We start from the raw sequence: 19,762 nt of genomic DNA, 5'->3' as shown, positions 1-19,762 counted from the left end.
GTTTGTAAAAATGATAAGAGCAAAGAGTATATTGAAGTTAAAGCAACAACATCTGCAAGAAAGGACTGGTTCTCAATTACACCAAATGAATGGCGTCAAGTTTTGGTTAAGTCTTCCTTTTCTCATTCAATCACAAAGATATTTATGAACGATTTTTTGGGGGACCATGGTTTTTTTGGGATCATGGTTTTATTTTGGGTAAAGACATTAAAAGTAAATCTAGGTCACCCCTTATCTAGATATTTATGTTAATATCTAAATTACCCTCCTGATTAATTTTGGGTGATGATTAGTTAGTGTTAATAATAGTTAGTGTAATGATTAGTGAGATGATTAAGTTAAAGATAATTAGTGAGATTAAAAAATCAGATGGTTTTTTTTTTAAAGAAGTAGAATTATTGAGAGAGTAAAGTTAGAGAAGATGAAGATGGAAAACATGAAAAACGATGGATTTTACCAACCACAACCAGAGGAAGGGTATTTGGGTACCCGGTAGGCTTCAAACTTAGATAATGTTGGTTGAATTGCTCCAAACTTTCAAAAGAAATGAAATTTTTTATGTAGATTTGGGCCAGTTCGGTTACCATATGTCAAGAACATGTAACCGAATACACCTGAAAGTGTAGTTCGGTTACGTTTTCCAAACACGCAGGTTACCGAACTCGCTCGTTAATGGAGGTTTTGGTCGTACAGTGTAATGTTCGGTTACCTAGGATAAAATGGTAGGTAACCGAACTTTGAACTTAACAATTTATTTGGGTACATCTTGTGTGTTCGGTTAGTTCGCAAACTTCAACGCAACCAAGTTCCCAACCAAACTGCAGGTTAAAAGTAACCTAGTGTTAGAAGTTCGGTTGGTTCGCAAACTTCAACATATTTTGCGAATCAACCGAACTGGGCTTATATATGCATATATGCAATTAGGCAAAAGTTCGGTTACTACGAAATTTATTTCTTGGCGAATTAGGTAGAGTTCGGTTACGAAGTTTCAAAGGTAGAGTTCGGTTACAAAGAAAACTTAACATTTTTGCGAACGAACCGAACTTGTGGACTTCTCATTATTTTCGTAAAATAAAGTTCGGTGATATCCTTATTTTGCGAAGGAACCGAACTTATGGACTTCTGTTGTTCTAATACAAGGAGTTCGGTTAAAAGTATTTTTTTGCGAATCAACCGAACTCAGAGTTCGGTTAAGAAAAAATTAATTCTTGATAACCGAACTTTTCTCTTAAAAAAAAAACCCACCATTAAACCTCTCTGCAACTTCCTTTTTCAACTCATTTTAATGATTACTTCTCATTTATTCAACCAAAAACGAATGACAAGTAATGGTTTTGTGAGAATATCTTTGTTAATGTTTTAAATTAAGATATATATATATATATATATATATATATATATATATATATATATATATAGTGGTGGTGGTGGTTGGTGGTGGTGGTAATCGGAGGTGGTGGTGGTAATCGGTGGTTGGTGGTGGTGGTAATCGGCAGTGGTGGGCGGTGGTGGTGGTTATCGGTGGTTGGTGGTGGTGATAATTGGAGGTGGTGGTGGTGGTAATCGGCGGTGGTGGGCGGTGGTGGTGGGAGGAGGTGGTGGTTATATATATATAGGTGGTTATTGGGTTGGTTTTAAATTAAATTAGGTGAAGGGTAGGTTAGTCATTTCAATACTTAAGGACACTCCTTATAACTATAGGGTAGGTGGCCTAATAGGACCATGGTCCCCCCAAAAAAACCATGGTCCCCAAAAAATCGTTCATATTTATACACAGACCACACTTGGGTCTCAAGTCACATACTTGAGCCACACGTATTCTAATCACCAAATATAGCTCTAGGCTAAGTATAGCCCTATTTCCTAATACCCTCCCTCGAGATGGAGCATGGAGGTCACAAATGCCCATCTTGGATAAAAGAAACTTAAATTGAGCTTTTCCTAAGGATTTTGTAAAGATATCCGCCAATTGCACTGTTGTAGGAGTGTAAGAGGGTGATATAATCTTCCTTATTATAACATCTCTGAAAAGATGACAGTCCACTTCTATATGTTTTGTTCGTTCATGAAATACTGGATTCTGAGCAATATATAATGCTGATTGACTATCACAAAGACATTCATCCCATGTGTATGATGAACTCCTAAATCACCAAGTAATTGTTTCAACCACTTTAATTCACATGTAACTGCCGCCATAGATCTGTATTCTGCTTCAGCTGAGGACCGAGAAACAGTATGCTGCTTCTTAGTTTTCCAAAACACAGGTGAAAACCCAAGAAGAACAAACCATCCTGTCAATGAACGTCTAGTTAATGGACAACTTGCCCAATCAGAGTCACACCATCCTTTTAAACTGAGACCACTATCAGAGCGCAACAAAATTCCTTGTCCATGATTCTTCTTCAAATATCTAACCACACGAAGGGCTGCTTCCCAATGCTCCATTCTTGGTTGTTGCATAAATTGCGACAAAATATGCACTGAGTAAGCAAGATCTGGTCTGGTGACTGACAAATAAATCATACGACCAACCAGTCTCCTATATTTCTACACATCATCTAATATTTTACCCTTTGCCAAAGCAAGACGATGATTTGTCTCCATTGGAAACTCTGCAGGTTTTGCTCCCAATAACCTAGTTTCCATGATAATATCCAATGTATACTTCCTCTGGCATATGTAAAAACCTTGTTTACTACGAGCCACCTCCAATCCTAGAAAGTATTTCAATTTCCTCAAATCTTTCATCTTGAAACATTGTCCCAAGTATGTTTTAAAATTATGACGTGCAACCAGATCATTTCCTGCGACAATCAAATCATCAACATACACCAAAATATTAAGCTGCATCTTTCCCTTTGTCATAGTAAAGAGAGAATAATCTGAATATGACTGCTTAAAACCATAATTCTTCAAGGCTGCTGATAATTTTGCAAACCAACACCTAGGAGCCTGTTTTAGCCCATATAATGATTTCTTCATTCTACACACCTTATTAGGATTTCCCTTGGCAAATCCCGGTGGTATCTTCATATACACTTCTTCCTCCAAATCTCCATGAAGAAAGACATTATGCACATCCATTTGATGCACTTCCCAATTTTTAATCGCCGCAACAGCTAGAAAAGTACGAATTGTTATCATCTTTGCCAGTGGTGCAAATGTCTCATTGTAATCCAATCCTTCAACTTGATAATTCCCAAATATTACCAGTCTTGCTTTCAGACGCACCAAATTTCCATTTTCATCACGTTTTTCTGTGTAAATCCATTTGCTTCCTAGTGACTTCTTTCCAGGTGGTAATTCTTCCAATTTCCATGTTCCTTGTTCCAATTTCCATGTTCCTTGTTCCAATTTCCATTTTCATAGCTTCTTTGAAGTTTTTAGGCTCATTTCCAGCAGTTATGGCTGTAAGATATTTTTTATGAACTGCAGAAAAACGATCACAACTAACATAATATGTCAAAGGATAAGGTGTACATGAGGTTGATGATTGTGTAGGATGAGTGGGAGGTGGACTATTTTCTCGTACAGTGTGCGTCACAAAACCCTTGAGTCTACTAGAAGGAATCTGCTGACGTTTTCCTTTACCCATCTCACTGCTATTATTCTCTGCCACACCTTCAGTTGTTGTGTCATTGCTATTAGTATCATTCTCCTCAGGTTGTTCTTGAGTTTTTCCTTGCAATTCTTTAGTTTCACAATAAGTCTCAGACAGTGATTCATCAATGCTTAATTTTTGCAACTCGTCTTGATGAGTTTCCACAATACCTCTAGACAACTGTTCTTCTTCTCTATCTTCATCATCACTCCAACGAACATCATTATTTGACTGAACAATCTCAGTCGAATTTCCAGTATTGCTTGTCATATAAGGAAACTGATGTTCATAAAACTCCGTATCCCTTGACACTAAAAATTGTTTTGTGTCTAAATCATAAACTTGCCACACCTTTTTACCAAAAGGATAACCAAGAAATACACTTCTCCTTCCTCAGCTTGCAAACTTATCCCCTTTACTACTTTTATTATATACATAGCACAAGCACCCAAACACCTTCAAATGATCATATGGAGGCTTCTTCCCAAACATGATTTCATATGGAGTTTTGTTGTTAAGAATAGGTGTTGGTGTACGATTAATCAAGTATGCTGCAGTCAGTGCATATTCTCCCCCAAAAACGTATTGGTAAATTGGCTTGAAATCTCAAGGCTCTTGCCACATTCATTATATATTGGTGTTTTCTCTCAACCCTCCTATTTTGTTGGGGTGTACCAACACATTATGTCTCAAAGACTATCCCATTAGTCTTAAAATATCCACGCAATGTATTAAATTCTGTTCCATTATCACTTATAACAATTTTGATTTCTTTACCAAACTGACGCTTCACAAGATCAATGAAATTAAGAAATACCAATTCAACTTCAGTTTTACTTTTAATCAAATAAATCCACACACCTCTTGAAAAATCATATACTATTGTCAGAAAATAATGAGCTCCACAAGAAGAAGGTGTCTTGTAAGGACCCCATAAATTCAGATGAACTAACTCAAATATACAACTGGCTTTACTCAAATTACTAGAAAAACTACTTCTACGATGTTTTTCTCATGGGAAAATATCACAAGCATTATTATTCTTTTTAAATAACCTACTCACAACTGGTAGCTTTTGTAAAACTTTCTCCGATGGATGTCCCATTCTTTGATGCCATAGCTCATATGAGTTTCCACTAACAACAAGTACTTTAACAGGAGGCACACCACGAAAAATATATAGTCCACCTTGTCTCTCACCCACTCCAATCACCTTTCTCGTCAACCGGTCCTGTATAAGACATAAACTGTTAGTACATTGTACAATACATACTAAGTCATCGATCATTTGTATAACCGAAATTAAGTTACATATTATTTGAGGTACGTAAAGAACATTATCAAGTTTCAAACCACCAGGAAGAATCACAGTTCCTATTTTATCAGAGTTTGCATACTTTCCATCTGGCAGGCCAACTGAACATACCTTAATATCTTTCACTTCTATCATGTCATCAATATTACAAGTGACATGATTTGTAGCCCTGTATCCACAATCCAGGATACATTATTCTTCTTACCTTGTAGTTGAAAATTTGATTTGTCTGAGTTTAAAAACTCAAGCACCTGCTGGCGTTGTGTTGCTGTCACTCCAACCAAACCCGTTCTATCTGTTGTTGACGCCACACCACCTTACTGTTGTGCCGTTGGTATATTCAGGTTATGCGCACGAACTGGGTTGCTGCTTCCATATCCTCTAACTCCTCTGCCATATGATGAACCACCTCGACCTCTACCACCTGTCCTGCCTCCTCTGCCATAGCCTTTTTCACCACGAGGTATGTCTCCCTACCATTCAGGATAGCCAATTAATTGATAACAACCCTCATCCTAGTGTCATTCTCTATTACAGTGTTTACAGTACTTTACAGGATCATATGTATTGGTGGTCATACGCTGATCAGGTTGAACTTTAAATGCCATAACGTTGTCTTGTACTTCTTTCGACAAAACTACATCACCTATTCTCAGACGTTCTGAATTCACTATAGTTTGGTATGCTACATCAATCGATGGCAGTGGATCTCTTGCCAATAACTGTTCGCGCAGTGACCCATACACACTATCCAAACCAATCAAAAAGTAATGAAGATAAACTTCTTCTCTCAAAGTAGTCACCTGACTTGCAATATCACAGGTGCAATGACCACACTTGCATTGTGGTATCTTCATATATGTCACAAGTTCACCCCACAATTTGTTTAATCTCCCAAAATAAAAAACTACACTTTCAGATTTACCTTGTTTACATTCACTCAAAGACAATTTTATTTGACAGATTCTTGTACCACTTACCATACAAAATCACTTCCGCAAGTGTGTCCAGGGAAGAATCCAGGGTGTTGTTAATCCATGAAACAATGCTTGACTGAACCGCAATCCATTCCTCCAACTGTTCAGGATCTGTAGGTTCTTTTATTGTGCCATCAACAAAACCAAACTTACGCTTAGCTATTAGTGATCTTCTAATGAATCTAGCCCATTTATAATAGATAGTTCCTCTTAACACATTCGGGTAATAAGAATACCAGGACCATCACTCGATCCCAAATAATACACCGGATTTTTCTTCGATGAATCATGTTCCAGGTCTTTTCCTTTTTCTCCTTTTTCTCCATCTTTTGATGTTCCTTCTACCATCTCTGTTTAATGAAAAGTTTGATTTTTAGGGTTTTAGGATTTTAATCAGGCTCGATTCCATGTCAAATTTCGGTTAAGTCTTCCTTTTCTCATTCAATTGCAAAGATATTTATACACATACCACACTTGGGTCTCAAGTGATAGACTTGAGCCACATGTATTCTAATCACCAAATATAACTCTAGGCTAAGGATAACCCTATTTCCTAATAAATTTGCAGTTGAAAAAGGGGACTATTTCAGTATAGTGCAGTTTGTTTTGTCGGATTCAACGACGGGAAAAATAACATATTTCAACAATCCACTGAAGCAATGCTTGTTGCAGTTGGTTCTTTTGATCACGAAAAACCAAAAAATCTAAACATGGCCTCTGCTAACTGACATCGTTGTTAACTCTAGTTTGTATTATCTGAGTATTCATAAAGTTTTGCTTTCTGACAAATTTTGATCCGAGATGTCAGCAAGTTGAAAGAGAGAAAAAAAGAAAAAAACAGAAATGAGATAACCATAATTAATTCCTTTGGCAATAAGAAGAAAAATATTGTAAAGTTTTATTTAGTTTCTAGTAATGTATATTATGAATTGCTTAGTACTTTGGTTATCTTCTCTGTTGCCAGTTATGAGAAATTAGTGTACCGGAGGACTCACTTTGGGGATATAGTTGTAGTTGTCGATTCTTTTGTCCCTTAGATTTCCCCATCAATCAAACCCTAAAATCATCGATTCCATTAAAGGGTCTAGAATAGAAGAAATTTTCTTTAATTTGGGAATTGTGTGTTAATTTGTCGCTAGAATTGTTTGCAGGAATCTGCAGCCAGTATTACTAATCTCTATATAAGGTTGTTGCTAGTACTGTTTGCGGAAAGTATTTTTTTATCAATTTGAGTTCTTAAGTTCGTTTACTGTCAAGTTGATCTATCACAAATATAGGGTTCAATGGAATATGACCAGAGCTACTCGAAACAAGAAAAACAAGAGGAGTAAATCTGAGGAACAAGCTGAAACTACTTCTGAAATCTGTAAAAGAGAATATGTGCTACTGATGAGGTAACAAAAGATGATGTAGATCAGTTGTTTTGCATCTCTAAGCCTGTTTGTCAAGGTTGTCGTCTTAATTCAAAAGACAACCCTAATTATTTTTGTGCACTTGTTCCTCATCATAATGGGTCTAGAAAGACAGGTTTATGGCAGAAGATGGCTGATGATTTACGCAATCTTGGTCCAAATCCATCTCAGGATCTTCGTGATGACAATTGGCCTGCTGGTTTAACTAATTTGGGTGCTAAATGTTATGCTAGCAGTATACTTCAATGCTTGTTTATGAATTCTTCGTTCAGGGATGGTGTTTTTGCAGTGAAACCAGAGCTGTTGAAGCAGTGTCCTGTGTTGGATCAACTAGCCAAGCTGTTTGCTCAATTGCATTCGAGTGATAATACTTTTATCGATTCGGCTCCGTTTGTCAAAACGTTGGAGTTGAATAATGGGGTTCAGCAGGATAGTCATGAGTTTCTTACTTTGCTGCTTTCGTTACTCGAACGATTTCTTAGCCGCTCTAAGGTTTCTAATGCAAGGACCATAGTTTTACATCTTTTCCGTGGAAGAGTTTCGAATGTGACTCGGTGCTCAAAGTGTGGACAAGATTCTGAAGCTTCTTCCACGATGGAAGACTTTTTTGACATTGAGTTAAACATCAAAGATTTCAAGAGCTTGGATACGAGTTTAGAAGACTACCTTAGCGTGGAGACATTATGCGGAGACAATCAGTATTTCTGCGAGTCATGTGGTATACTGGTTGATACAACTCGATGGATTAAACTGCATGCCCTTCCAGATGTGCTTAATTTCCAGCTCAAGCGCTGTGATTTCCTTACCACAGTGAAGAGAATAACTTCCGAATTTAGTGATCCTGAAGAGCTTCAAATGAAGCAAAGATTGTATGAGCCATCTCAGTCAGAACTAACATATAATTTGTCAGCAATACTTGTCCACAAAGGAAGTAGTGTGAACAGTGGCCATTATGTGTCAATCATTAAGGATGAACACACCGGGGAATGGTGGGAATTTGATGATGAGAGTGTTTCGAAGTTGGGTTCACATCCCTTTGGAGAGGGCTCTTCTAGCTCTACTGCAAAACCCATGAATATTGTTTGCCATGGAAAAACCTTTACATCAGCTAATGCATACATGCTAATCTATCATCGTCAAAGCACCACAAGAAGAAAAGACAAAGCCATCGAAGATACAGAAAGAAGCACTGAGCCAGTGCCTCAACATGATAAGAAGTCTCTCCCAGTTCATCTCTTTGAAGAGATAAAGTCATTAAATGAGTCTTATGCCACTACTTGCCAAAATTACCAGCAGGAAAAGGAGAGCGAGAGAACCAGAGTTACCGAACGAAGAGAAGAAGTGAATTCAATTCTCTCAGAAGCTCCTGCTCCTTCACTTGAAGATCCTTACTTCTGGATACCTACAGACTGGCTTCACCAATGGGCTGACAACATTGCCCCTCATGTCCTTGACAACACATCGATTCAGTGCTCACATGGTGGAGTTACAACTTCAAAAGTTTTCTCTATTAAGCGTTTGTCAGAAGGAGCCCGGACAAGATTGCTTTCCAAGTATGGTGGTGGTCCAACATTATCCAATGGTGACCTATGCATTGACTGCGTAAGGGATGGGGCAAAGACGATGGCTCGAGCAGTTGACTATAGGGATCAAAGATCATCTTTTAAGGAAATGGTAGATGCCTCACTTGCTGGAAGGGACGATGTACTATGTGTTAGAGCATTGCTCGGTCGAACTCGCATGTGTTGCTATCTCAGGCATGTTTATTAATGTTAGTGATCAAAACTATAAGTCTTGATTTCTAGTCTACTATAGCTAAGTCTCGGAATAGGATAGAAAGTGTAGTTGAGCTCAAGAACTCCATGAAAATCATCATACAAGACAAAAGACTACTCAAGGAACTGGTGGACCTTCATCGACTAAAAGGTATGTGGAGACTTGAACTTATCTGTCACTCAAAAGTCTATCTACTCTATCTCCTATTTTGAGACAAAAGTCGTTTTGCTATATAGACTTTGATTATACACATTTGCTATTTCGAGCCGAGTTTATCTCGCCTATCTATTTCTCGAAATATGTGTTGGTAAGCTTTTGCTTTGACCAAGTTCATCTTTACCTAGTGACGAAAGTCATATTATGTTTCAATCACTTTGAAAATTGGTCTGACGAAAAATGGTTTGTGAATAACAATTATATAACGTCCTCTGAGAATGTTTCAACGATTGAAATGAGAGTTTAGATTATATAACCAATGATGGATATAAGCATTGTGTGGTAACACATATATGTATAAGTCATTTTTCCTTGAACCGAAGTTTGCGAACTTTGTTGATCACGAGAACCGGAATAGTGGCGTGATCTAAGTCCGCGAACTCAGTACGCGAACCCAGTCCGCGAACTGGCGGAAGTTATCGACCCGAGAATATCTGGTGGAGTTTGTGAACTCCTTCCGGGAACTTAAGTCCGCAAACTAAGTTTGCGAACTTGAGTTGGTTATATCTAAAAACGATTGTTTGTGAACTTATTCATATTAACTAAGGAATGATAAATGCAAACCGTGGCTATATAGTTCATGAACCGATTCGAGTGAATCAAATCGTTTTTGCTTCGATTGTGTCTTGTGTAGTACATAAGATTTCCTTGCAATCGAACAACTCTCTAACTAGTTCATTTTGAGTCATTTGAACTAGTTATGGTGAAGAAGAACATGGTTAATATGAAAGCGCCCATATGGCTAACCATTGGTTAACTATTATTGAACCAACAAATGTTCATGTTTGGGTACGGTTGCATAAACCCAAAATAGTACATTTCATTGTGTGTAACAAGCTAAGTTTTCGATCTAACGGTTGAAAGATATTAGCTTGAATCTAATCAGGTTTTCATCTAACGGTGAATATTGAATGGTTTGTTACCAAGCTAACATTGATTGCAAACCCTGATTTGAAAGACTATATAAGGGAGAACTCTAACAACTGGGAAACCTAATCCCCACATCTTCCGTGTGATACTAGTTGTATTAGCTAGAGTCGATTCTCCTTTAACCTTAGGTTTTCTTCTTAAACCAGGTTAACGACTTAAAGACTTCAATGGGATTGTGAATCCAGACCGATACTACTTTCTCGTAGTTGTGTGATCTGATCTTGCTGATTCTATCGTGTTGAGTACAATCGTAATGATTGGCTTGAGATCTTTATCTCCGATAGGCAAGATAGAAAAGTAGTCACAAACATCTTCGTCTCATCGTTTGTGATTCCACAGTATCTTCTTTCGTCGCGTCGATTAAGATTATTGTGAGGTGATTGATAATATTAGGTTGTTGTTCGAGAATATAAGTCTGGGTTATCAATTAGTTCCTGTTCACCTTGATTTATCAAAAGACAGAACAAAAACTTGTAGGTTTATCTGTGGGAGACAGATTTATCTATTTTGTAGACTTTTCTGTGTGCTACAAATTTGTTTATTAAAGTCTTCGACTTTGGGTCGTAGTACCTCTTAGTTGTGGGTGAGATCAGCTAAGGGAATCAAGTGCGTAGTATCCTGCTGGGATCAGAGACGTAAGGAGCGCAACTGTACCTTGAATCAGTATGACATTGATTGGGGTTCAAGTACAGTCCAGACCGAAGTTAGTTTGTAGTAGGCTAGTGTCTGTAGCGGCTTACTATAGTGTGGTGTTCAATATGGAATATGTCCCGGGTTTTTCTGCATTTGCGGTTTCCTCGTTAAAAAAATTCTGGTGTCTGTGTTATTTCTATTCCGCATTATATTTTGTTATATAATTGAAATATAACAGGTTGTGCGTTTGAATAAATCAATTGGAAATCCGACCTTTGGTTGTTGATTGAAATTCATTGATCCTTGAACATTGGTCTTTGGTACCGTTCAAGTGATTTCTCTTGTATTCAATTAGACTCGCAGATTTCTATTTGCTTGAGTAAGAATTTAATCGAGAAAGAGAGATACAAATCTTTGATATACTTTGTTAAGATTGAGTCTTATTGATTCTCTTGAAAGTATATTGGAGTTTGTCCATACAGATTGCTAAGCGAAATATTGGGTGTGGTTCGTTGTACCCCCGCTTTTTGAATTGGTATCAGAGCAGGCAAACACGTTTAAGACCTTACAAGTCTGTGTTTGTAGCGATCTGACTCTATGGACAAGAGTACTATCTCTGATAAACGCGTCACCAGAAATAAAAGTTTTGTCTCGTCAATTTCTATTAAAGAGAAAGATATCTCAATCTCAAATATAGATGAACCCTGTGTTCAAACTAGACAGACAGGCTACGACATGTGTTTTTCTGATTACCCTTCAAAAGAGTCTATTTCTCTAAATGAACGGGAAACAACTGAAGAGAGTGATTTGATTCTTAATCTTGTTAGAATCCAAGCTGATAGATTTAATCGGTTAAAACATCATGTTGATGTTCTCCTTGGTGTTGTAAGGGACTGCAAGTTCAAAGAAAATACTGAAGATCATTCTTCATGTATATCTCTTGAGGCAAGCCTCAAAAAGGATGCTTTGGAAATTGAACATCGCTTGAGTAAACTCTCAATTCAAGGATGCTCTAAGCAGTCCAACATATCAAGTACTTCTGCTACGCCTGAAAATGTTCCATCTCCGGAGGAAAAATCGGAATCCTTTCCATCCAGAAAATATGTTTTAGTCTCCAGTCAAGGGTGTTCTACAACACATGGAAGGAAGAAATCTCCAAACGAGACTATTAAGATTGTACTGTGTAATCACTCTTGTGATCAGAAAGTATGTCTCTTTTGTGAGGAAAAATGTTCTGGTAAACAAAAAGGCAACTCTAGGCTGAATAAAAAAAATCCTTTGTTCAACTTCAACACACCTTAGACTTAATCCTCAAAGGTGTAACTGAAATCCGTATGTCTAAACCAATTGGTTTTCGTACATACCCTGTGTATGCTACCAGGAAGTCAGTTCCATGAGCTCCTCAAATGTTTCGATGCAGAACAGAAATCTTAACAAAAATCATTTAAGAAAGGAACAAGTCTCTCCTATTGTCAAAAGAGATGATAATGTTGTCCTTGATGTGAATAAGATTCCAGGAGAAAGGAGAAAAAATGATGATATGAGAAATATCCTGAAGAAGATGATTGAAAGGAATAAGGAAACTATCAACAGGTTGTCAATTTCCCCAAGGAAAAAATCCTCTGGTAAGGACTCAAACTATGTCTCATATTTTGATGACAGTAAGTTTTATGATAATTGCTCACATCAAAATGGATCATTTTCTAGATTCAAAAAGACATTCAACCGAAAACACAATTCTTTTGATGAGCTCAGAGCTCATACTTGTGCTAATTAATCACAAGGGTTAAAGAACTTACTCATAAAAATCCTGTTGAGTAAGATGTGTCAATTTTCAGGTATACTGTTAGCATACTACTTCTGATTTGTGTAGCTATTTTCTTATCGTCTATAGTTAAACTTCTGGTCTGCAAAAAAGGTTGCTTAAGTATTTTGTTGTTTTTTTTTTGTAATATTGTTGCCTGCTACCCTTGTGCTCTAAATTACTCCTATGTTGGTATGGAATTTATTGAGCCATTTATGAATTTTCATGTAGCAAAAAGATTTTTTTAAAGCTTTTCCTTGGGTCGAGTTGCGTTCGTACGGGTACCCCTGTTACTATTACGAATCAATTCCTTGAAAACCTAAAGGTCATCTTCCCTAAGAAACCATATAAATACCAAACCTCTGAGTCACGTTTGCGTACTCTAGGTTATTTTGGTTTATCAAGAATGTCGTCGTCTTCACGAGCTTGTGGTTTTGCTAAAGGATTTCTTGATAAAGGTATTGGTTTTGAGTCCGAAGGGAGGAAGAAAAGAACTCTTGTTGAAGATGATCATCCCAATGCCTCATGTTACTATGCCTACACACATGAGGATGTTGAGAAAGGGGATATGGTTTCTGCTGAAGTGGTTCATGATTTTCTTAAATACTTTGAGTAATCAAAACTTCAGCTTGTTGATACTTTGAAAAGTCTTGATGGTTTAAGAACTGAGTTGAAAGAGGTTACCTCTAACTTTGGCCTCATAAAAGCTCACATCAATGATCTTCTCAAAGAGAATCTCTTCTCCGAAGATGCAGTGGATGGTGTCGTTCACAAGCTCCAAGACCTCAAGACTCATGAGGATTCTGAACCGTCTTTCTGACTTCTGTTCGTGTCCGGCTTTGGCATAGGAGTCTGGTTTTAATTTATCTTGTTTAGTTTATTGTCTAGTAAATCTTCTAGTTTTTTTATTTTGTTTAAGAAGAATAACTAAAAGTTTGGAATAACCATTATTGTGATTACACATAGCTATGTCCAACGTTTTCATCTTCATGTTTTTAGATTTTTTAGTTTAGATTCTAAAATTATTTGGAAGATTATTTTTGCAGTATTAATCTTTATGGTTTTATATATTGCAATTTGTTATGGGATATATGTGTTTGCGTCCGTGAACTGTGATTGTCCCATACCTTGTCGAAAGTTAAGTCCTTCATATGTCGATATGCATTTGTTGATAAAATAAGGAATGAACTTTTGACAAATACAAAAGTTAAGCCTATTATGTCAACTATTGATGGAACGTAGCTTAAAATCTTTTGTTTTCAAGGATTATGTCTATTGTATGTCATTGTGCAAATGGTGATGGAAAATAGAATGAATCCTTGCTTATTCCACGATATAAGGTCGATCTCCGATCCACAATTTTTTATGTACATACTGTGTTGTTCCATAAAATGTCTTATGTTGAGCACAATCGACTGAGTTATTTTTAGCTTAGTTATTGCTCCGTGAGGCACTTTATGTCGAGCATTTACAACTAAATTAATCATTCACGTATGGTTATTTAGTTGTTGCTCCGTAAGTTCTCTTATGTCAAGCATGACCAATTAAATTGATTACATTTTGTGGTTAATTTGGTTGTGTATTCCGATTAGATTAATTATGTGTTCTCTTGTGATTAATCTAATTGTGTACTTTTAAGTCTCCATAAGTTCACTTATGTTGAGCATTTCCGATTAAATTAATCACGGGATCTCTTGTGGTTAATTTAATTGAGTATTTTGGATTCAAAGTCATACTTGTATGTGATTTGTTATGTCCAAAGAAATCCTTCTTTTTCTTTTGAAATTAAGGTCGCTCTTGTTGTTCTTTCGGGAATGACATATTATGGGGGAGAGTTCTTAATTGAACTTATGCTTAATTGCCAAATCTTTGTGGGGAGTGCGGCTGTGGAATATTATAGGGGTTATCTTGTATCTTGATAAACTCCTTGATGAATGCATTTAGCTTCGGCTATATGATTGCATCTAAATAAGATGATATGTGCTTTCTTTTGGTCATGAAATGTCTCTTTCGGAAATTTCATTAGGATCTCATTTTCTTACCTTTGCCAATTTTATTGACAAAAAGGGGGAGAATTATATGTAGTTCAAATTATAAATACATATGGTTTTCGGATCATTATGTAAGGGGGAGTGGTTTCCATGTGAGATGGAGTATTGACTAAGGGGGAGTGATACATATCACCATAGTATTGTTGTCGAGTTGTGATGCAATTGAACTTTCATGCTATGTAATAATACTATGACACTATATAACAATGATTGAGAGCTATTGTTTTCTCATTGTTATAGCTACAGATCTTCAACAACTTTGATATTGTGTAATAATACTATGATAGTTTTGTCATTAAAATTGACAAAGGGGGAGATTGTTAGAGCACTGGTCGATCGAACTCGTAAGTGTTGCTATCTCAAGCTTATTTGTCAATTTTAGTTATCAAAACTATAAGTCTTGATTTATAGTCTATTATAGCTAAGTCTCGGACTATGATAGAAAGTGTAGTTGAGCTCAAGAACTCCATTGCAATCATCATACAAGACGAATGACTACTCAAGGAACTGGTGGATCTTCATCGACTAAAAGGTATGTGGAGACTTGAACTTATCTGTCACTCAAAAGTCTATCTACTCTATCTCCTATTTTGAGATAAAAGTCGTTTTGCTATATAGACTTTGACTATACACATTTGCTATTTCGAGCCGAGTTTATCTCGCCTATCTATTTCTCGAAATATGTGTTGGTAAGCTTTTGATTTGGCCAAGTTCATATTTACCTAGTGACGAAAGTCATGTTATGTTTCAATCACTTTGAAAATTGCTCTGACGAAAAATGGTTTGTGAATAACAACTATATAACGTCCTCAGAATGTTTCAATGATTGAAATGAGAGTTTAGATTATATAACTAATGATGGATGTAACCATTGTGTGGTAACACATATATGTATAAGTCCTTTTTCCTTGAACCGAAGTTTGCGAACTTTGTTGATCAAGAGAACCGGAATAGTGGCGTGAGATCAGTCCGTGAACTGGCGTAAGTTCTCAACTCGAGAATATCTGTTGGAGTTTGTAAACTACTCGGGAACTTAAGTCCGCGAACTAATTTTGCGAACTTGAGTTGGTTATATCTAAAAACGATTGTTTGTGAACTTATTCATATTAACTAAGGAATGCTAAATGCAAATCGTGTCTATATAGTTCATGAACCGATTCGAGTGAATCAAATCGTTTTTGCTTCAATTGTGTCTTGTGTAGTACATAAGATTTCCTTGCAATTGAAAAACTCTCTAACTAGTTCATTTGAGTCATTTGAACTAGTTATGGTGAAGAAGAACATGGTTGATATGACAATTCTCATATGGCTATGGTTAACTATTGTTGAACCAACATATATTCATATTTGGGTACGGTTGCATAAACCCAAAATACTCCCTCCGTTCCATTTTAGATGATGTTTTAGGGTTATTTTTTGGTTCCAAAATACTTGATAGTTTTCATATTTTTCCACAAAACTACCAATAACACCCTAACTTTTTTTCTTGAAACTATAAGTTCTTTTTTTAATGCACTAATAGCAATTAATGTTTGAAGACTTTTCTTAAGGGTATAGATGGAAAATCTTCATATCTCTCTCCATTTCTTATTCTACGTGAAAACTCCAAAAACATCATCTAAAGTGGAACGGAGGGAGTAGTACATTTCATTTGTGTCTAACAAGCTAAGTTTCGATCTAACGGTTGAAAGATATTAGCTTGAATCTAATCAGGTTTTCATCTAACGGTGAATATTGAATGCTTTGTTACCAAGCTAACATTGATTGCAAACCCTGATTTGAAAGACTATATAAGGGAGAACTCTATCAACTGGGAAACCTAATCCCCACACCTTCCTTGTGATACTAGTTGTATTACCTAGAGTCGATTCTCCTTTAAGCTTAGGTTTTATTCTTAAACCAAGTTAACGACTTAAAGACTTCATTGGGATTGTGAAGCCATACCGATACTACTTTCTCGTAGTTGTGTGATCTGATCTTGCTAATTCTATCGTGTTGAGTACAGTCGTAACGATTGGCTTGACATCTTTATCTCCGATAGGCACGATACAAAAGTAGTCACAAACATCTTCCTCTCATCGTTTGTGATTCCATAATATCTTCTTTCGCCATGTTGATTAAGATTATTATTAGGTGATTGATAATATTAGGTTGTTCTTTGGGAAAATAAGTCCAGGTTATCAATTAGTTCCTGTTCACCTTGATTTATCAAAATACGGAACAAAAACTTGTAGGTTTATCTGTGGGAGACAGACTTATCTATTCTGTAGACTTTTCTGTGTGATACAAATTTGTTTATTAAAGTCTTCGACTTTGGGTCGTAGCAACTCTTAATTATGGGTGAGATCAGCTAAGGGAATCAAGTGCGTTGTATCCTGCTGGGATCAGAGACGTAAGGAGCGCAACTGTACCTTGAATCAGTGTGAGATTGATTGGGGTTCAACTACAGTCCAGACCGAAGTTAGTTTGTAGTAGGCTAGTGTCTGTAGCGGCTTAATACAATGTAGTGTTCAATCTAGACTAGGTCCTGGGGTTTTTCTGCATTTGCGTTTCCTCGTTAACAAAATTCTGGTGTCTGTGTTATTTCTATTCCGCATTATATTTTGTTATATAAATGAAATATCACAGGTTGTGCGTTTGAATCAATTAATTGGAAATCTGACCTTTGGTTGTTGATTCAAATTGATTGATCCTTGAACATTGGTCTTTGGTACCGTTCAAGTGATTTCTCTTGTATTCAATTAGACTCGTAGATTTCTATTTGCTTGAGTAAGAATTGAATCGAGAAAGAGAGATATAACTCTTTGATATACTTTGTTAAGATTGAGTCTTATTGATTCTCTTCAAAGTATATTGGAGTTTGTCCATACAGATTTCTAAGCGAAATATTGGGTGTGGTTCGTTGTACCCCGTTTTTTCACTATGTATCTAGGACGTGGTTGCTACAGTGGTCACGTAGAAAGAATGTGGATTTCCCCTGTGGAGCTGACTTTGGCCCAACAGCTTCAATTAGGTACCCCCATGGAGAGCTTATGCCAAAACAGGCATCTGGAGCAAAGCGTGTATTGGTTCCGGAAGATTTCTGGCTCTTTCTTTATAAAAATTCAAACAATGTGAAAGCTGAAGATGATTTGGTTTGTTCAACATTTCTCTCAGATGCTGAAACATGTGCTATATGAAACATCGAATTTAACGAAGTGGCATGTGCTAAAGATACTCTTAGAGCATCTAAGCTCAAAGAACGCCAGAACCATGAGAAGTTATATCTGGGCAAGAGGAGTGCACTTTATCCAGCTGCAAGTATTACTGGATGCCTTCCTCATGGTTGAATAAGTGGAGAGGTTACGTTACAGCAAGTGCGAAGACTGTTTCTTCACCTGCAGGACCTGACCCTTTAGAGGGCGTTATTGATTCTCTGACATGTGAGAAACATGAGCGACTATTAGAAAGGCCTCTGGATCTTATCTACGAACGTGGTCTTATATTTCAGACGTAATCTACCACTGATGGATTGACTATAATATTAGAGAATGATTGGAAGTTCTTTTGCGAAGATTGGCAAGGTGCCAACTCGAGATGTGTATCTGCTGAAATTGAGGTTGAGTCCTGTGATGGATCTTCTGAAGAGATGTCAACTTCAGAAGCATTCCTAAATTCCTCAAATAACGAGGTTGAGTCAAGGCAACCCACTATTACGACTTACCCGATGATATGTAAGGAATAATGGCAACTGCAAGATGAAACTTAGCTTATATAAAGATAACTCTCTTTATTGATGTTTAGAAAATCTCTCAAAACTAAACACAAGCTCTAATCTTGCTCATATGATCAACCACAACATTGGTGATCATATATATATAGAACTATGAATTCCTTTTCCTAGTCCTATTACCTTATTACATGTCTTACCTTTTCTTAGAACTAGATGAATTCTAATTCCCTTAGGATTACATCAATTTCCTAATCTTGTCCTAACCAGCTTGTTAGTGACTTCTATGTTGAAGTTTAACCAACAAGGAATGCATAGGAGAAAAAAAAAGCAGAGAGCTAATGCAAAAATTAAGTTATTGCAAAGAAGGCATTTCTGTACTGCTAGTACGTGGAAAGGTGGAAGCTCCAAAATCTGTTCTTGATGCTTCTTGTGTAGTTTCTGAGCCACATAGGCACACTTCTAAGTGCTCCCGGAAGAATTCATATGGCAACTCAGTAAACTTGAAAGTGTCTAGTTCCATGTCAATCTATCGGTTGAAAATGATGATTTGGGAATCATTTTGGGCTGTGAAGGAGAACCAGATGCTACATAAAGGTCGCTGGCTAATTGAAGAGGAGTCCGCTACTCTGGATGACATGAACATATTCCCAGGAGACGTGCTCTGGTTCAGAGATACAGAACTCCACGAGAATCGTGACATTGCAGATGAAATCTCCCTAGAGAATTCGAAGGTCAGGCAAAATGAAGAAGGATTTCGTGGTACACTTCTTATTGCAATGCAAATACTTTAACATGGGAATAATGTTCTATTGGCTGGATCCTTCATTTTTGAGGCGCCGTCCCTCAATTTGGAACAAAACCTCTCCATATATTTATATGGTAATGGTTAAAATGTCATTATGCTAAAAAGAACTGTTATTTATTTATTGAGTTCAACATGATTTTAATTTTTTGAGTCGAACTTCAATTTGTACGGCTAGGAAAAAACAACTTTATTTTTTTATTTGAAGTAGGAAAAAAAACTTGGTCGAACCTTAATATTTTTCTTATACAAAATGAAGTTTGGTTATGAGAAAAAAACCCTAGTCAAACTCAGTATTGTTTTTATAAGCAAAGAATTGAGATTCGGCTAGAAAAAATAATACTAATAAAAAACCAAATGAATTGAATTCGGGTACGAAAAGACCCAACCGAAACTAGGTTCAGCTTGAGATAAAGACAAATTTCATTGAACCTTTTTTTTTGTGTAAAAAAAAAGCATATTTGAGTTACGCAAAGAAATGCAGAAAAATTAATACAAAAGAATACAAAAATTGAATAAGAATACAAAAT

General features: G+C 36.6%; 1 pseudogene; it reads left to right on the top strand.

Moving 5' to 3' along the window:
• The first annotated feature begins 7,186 nt into the window (after window positions 1-7,186).
• LOC113294438 lies at window positions 7,187-19,221 on the top strand (annotated as a pseudogene).
• Window positions 19,222-19,762: the final 541 nt, after the last annotated feature.

The sequence above is a fragment of the Papaver somniferum genome, chromosome 7 (genome assembly GCF_003573695.1).
Source record: "Papaver somniferum cultivar HN1 chromosome 7, ASM357369v1, whole genome shotgun sequence".
NCBI classification, from domain to species: domain Eukaryota; kingdom Viridiplantae; phylum Streptophyta; class Magnoliopsida; order Ranunculales; family Papaveraceae; genus Papaver; species Papaver somniferum.
This window is presented reverse-complemented; position numbering and strand designations above follow the sequence as displayed.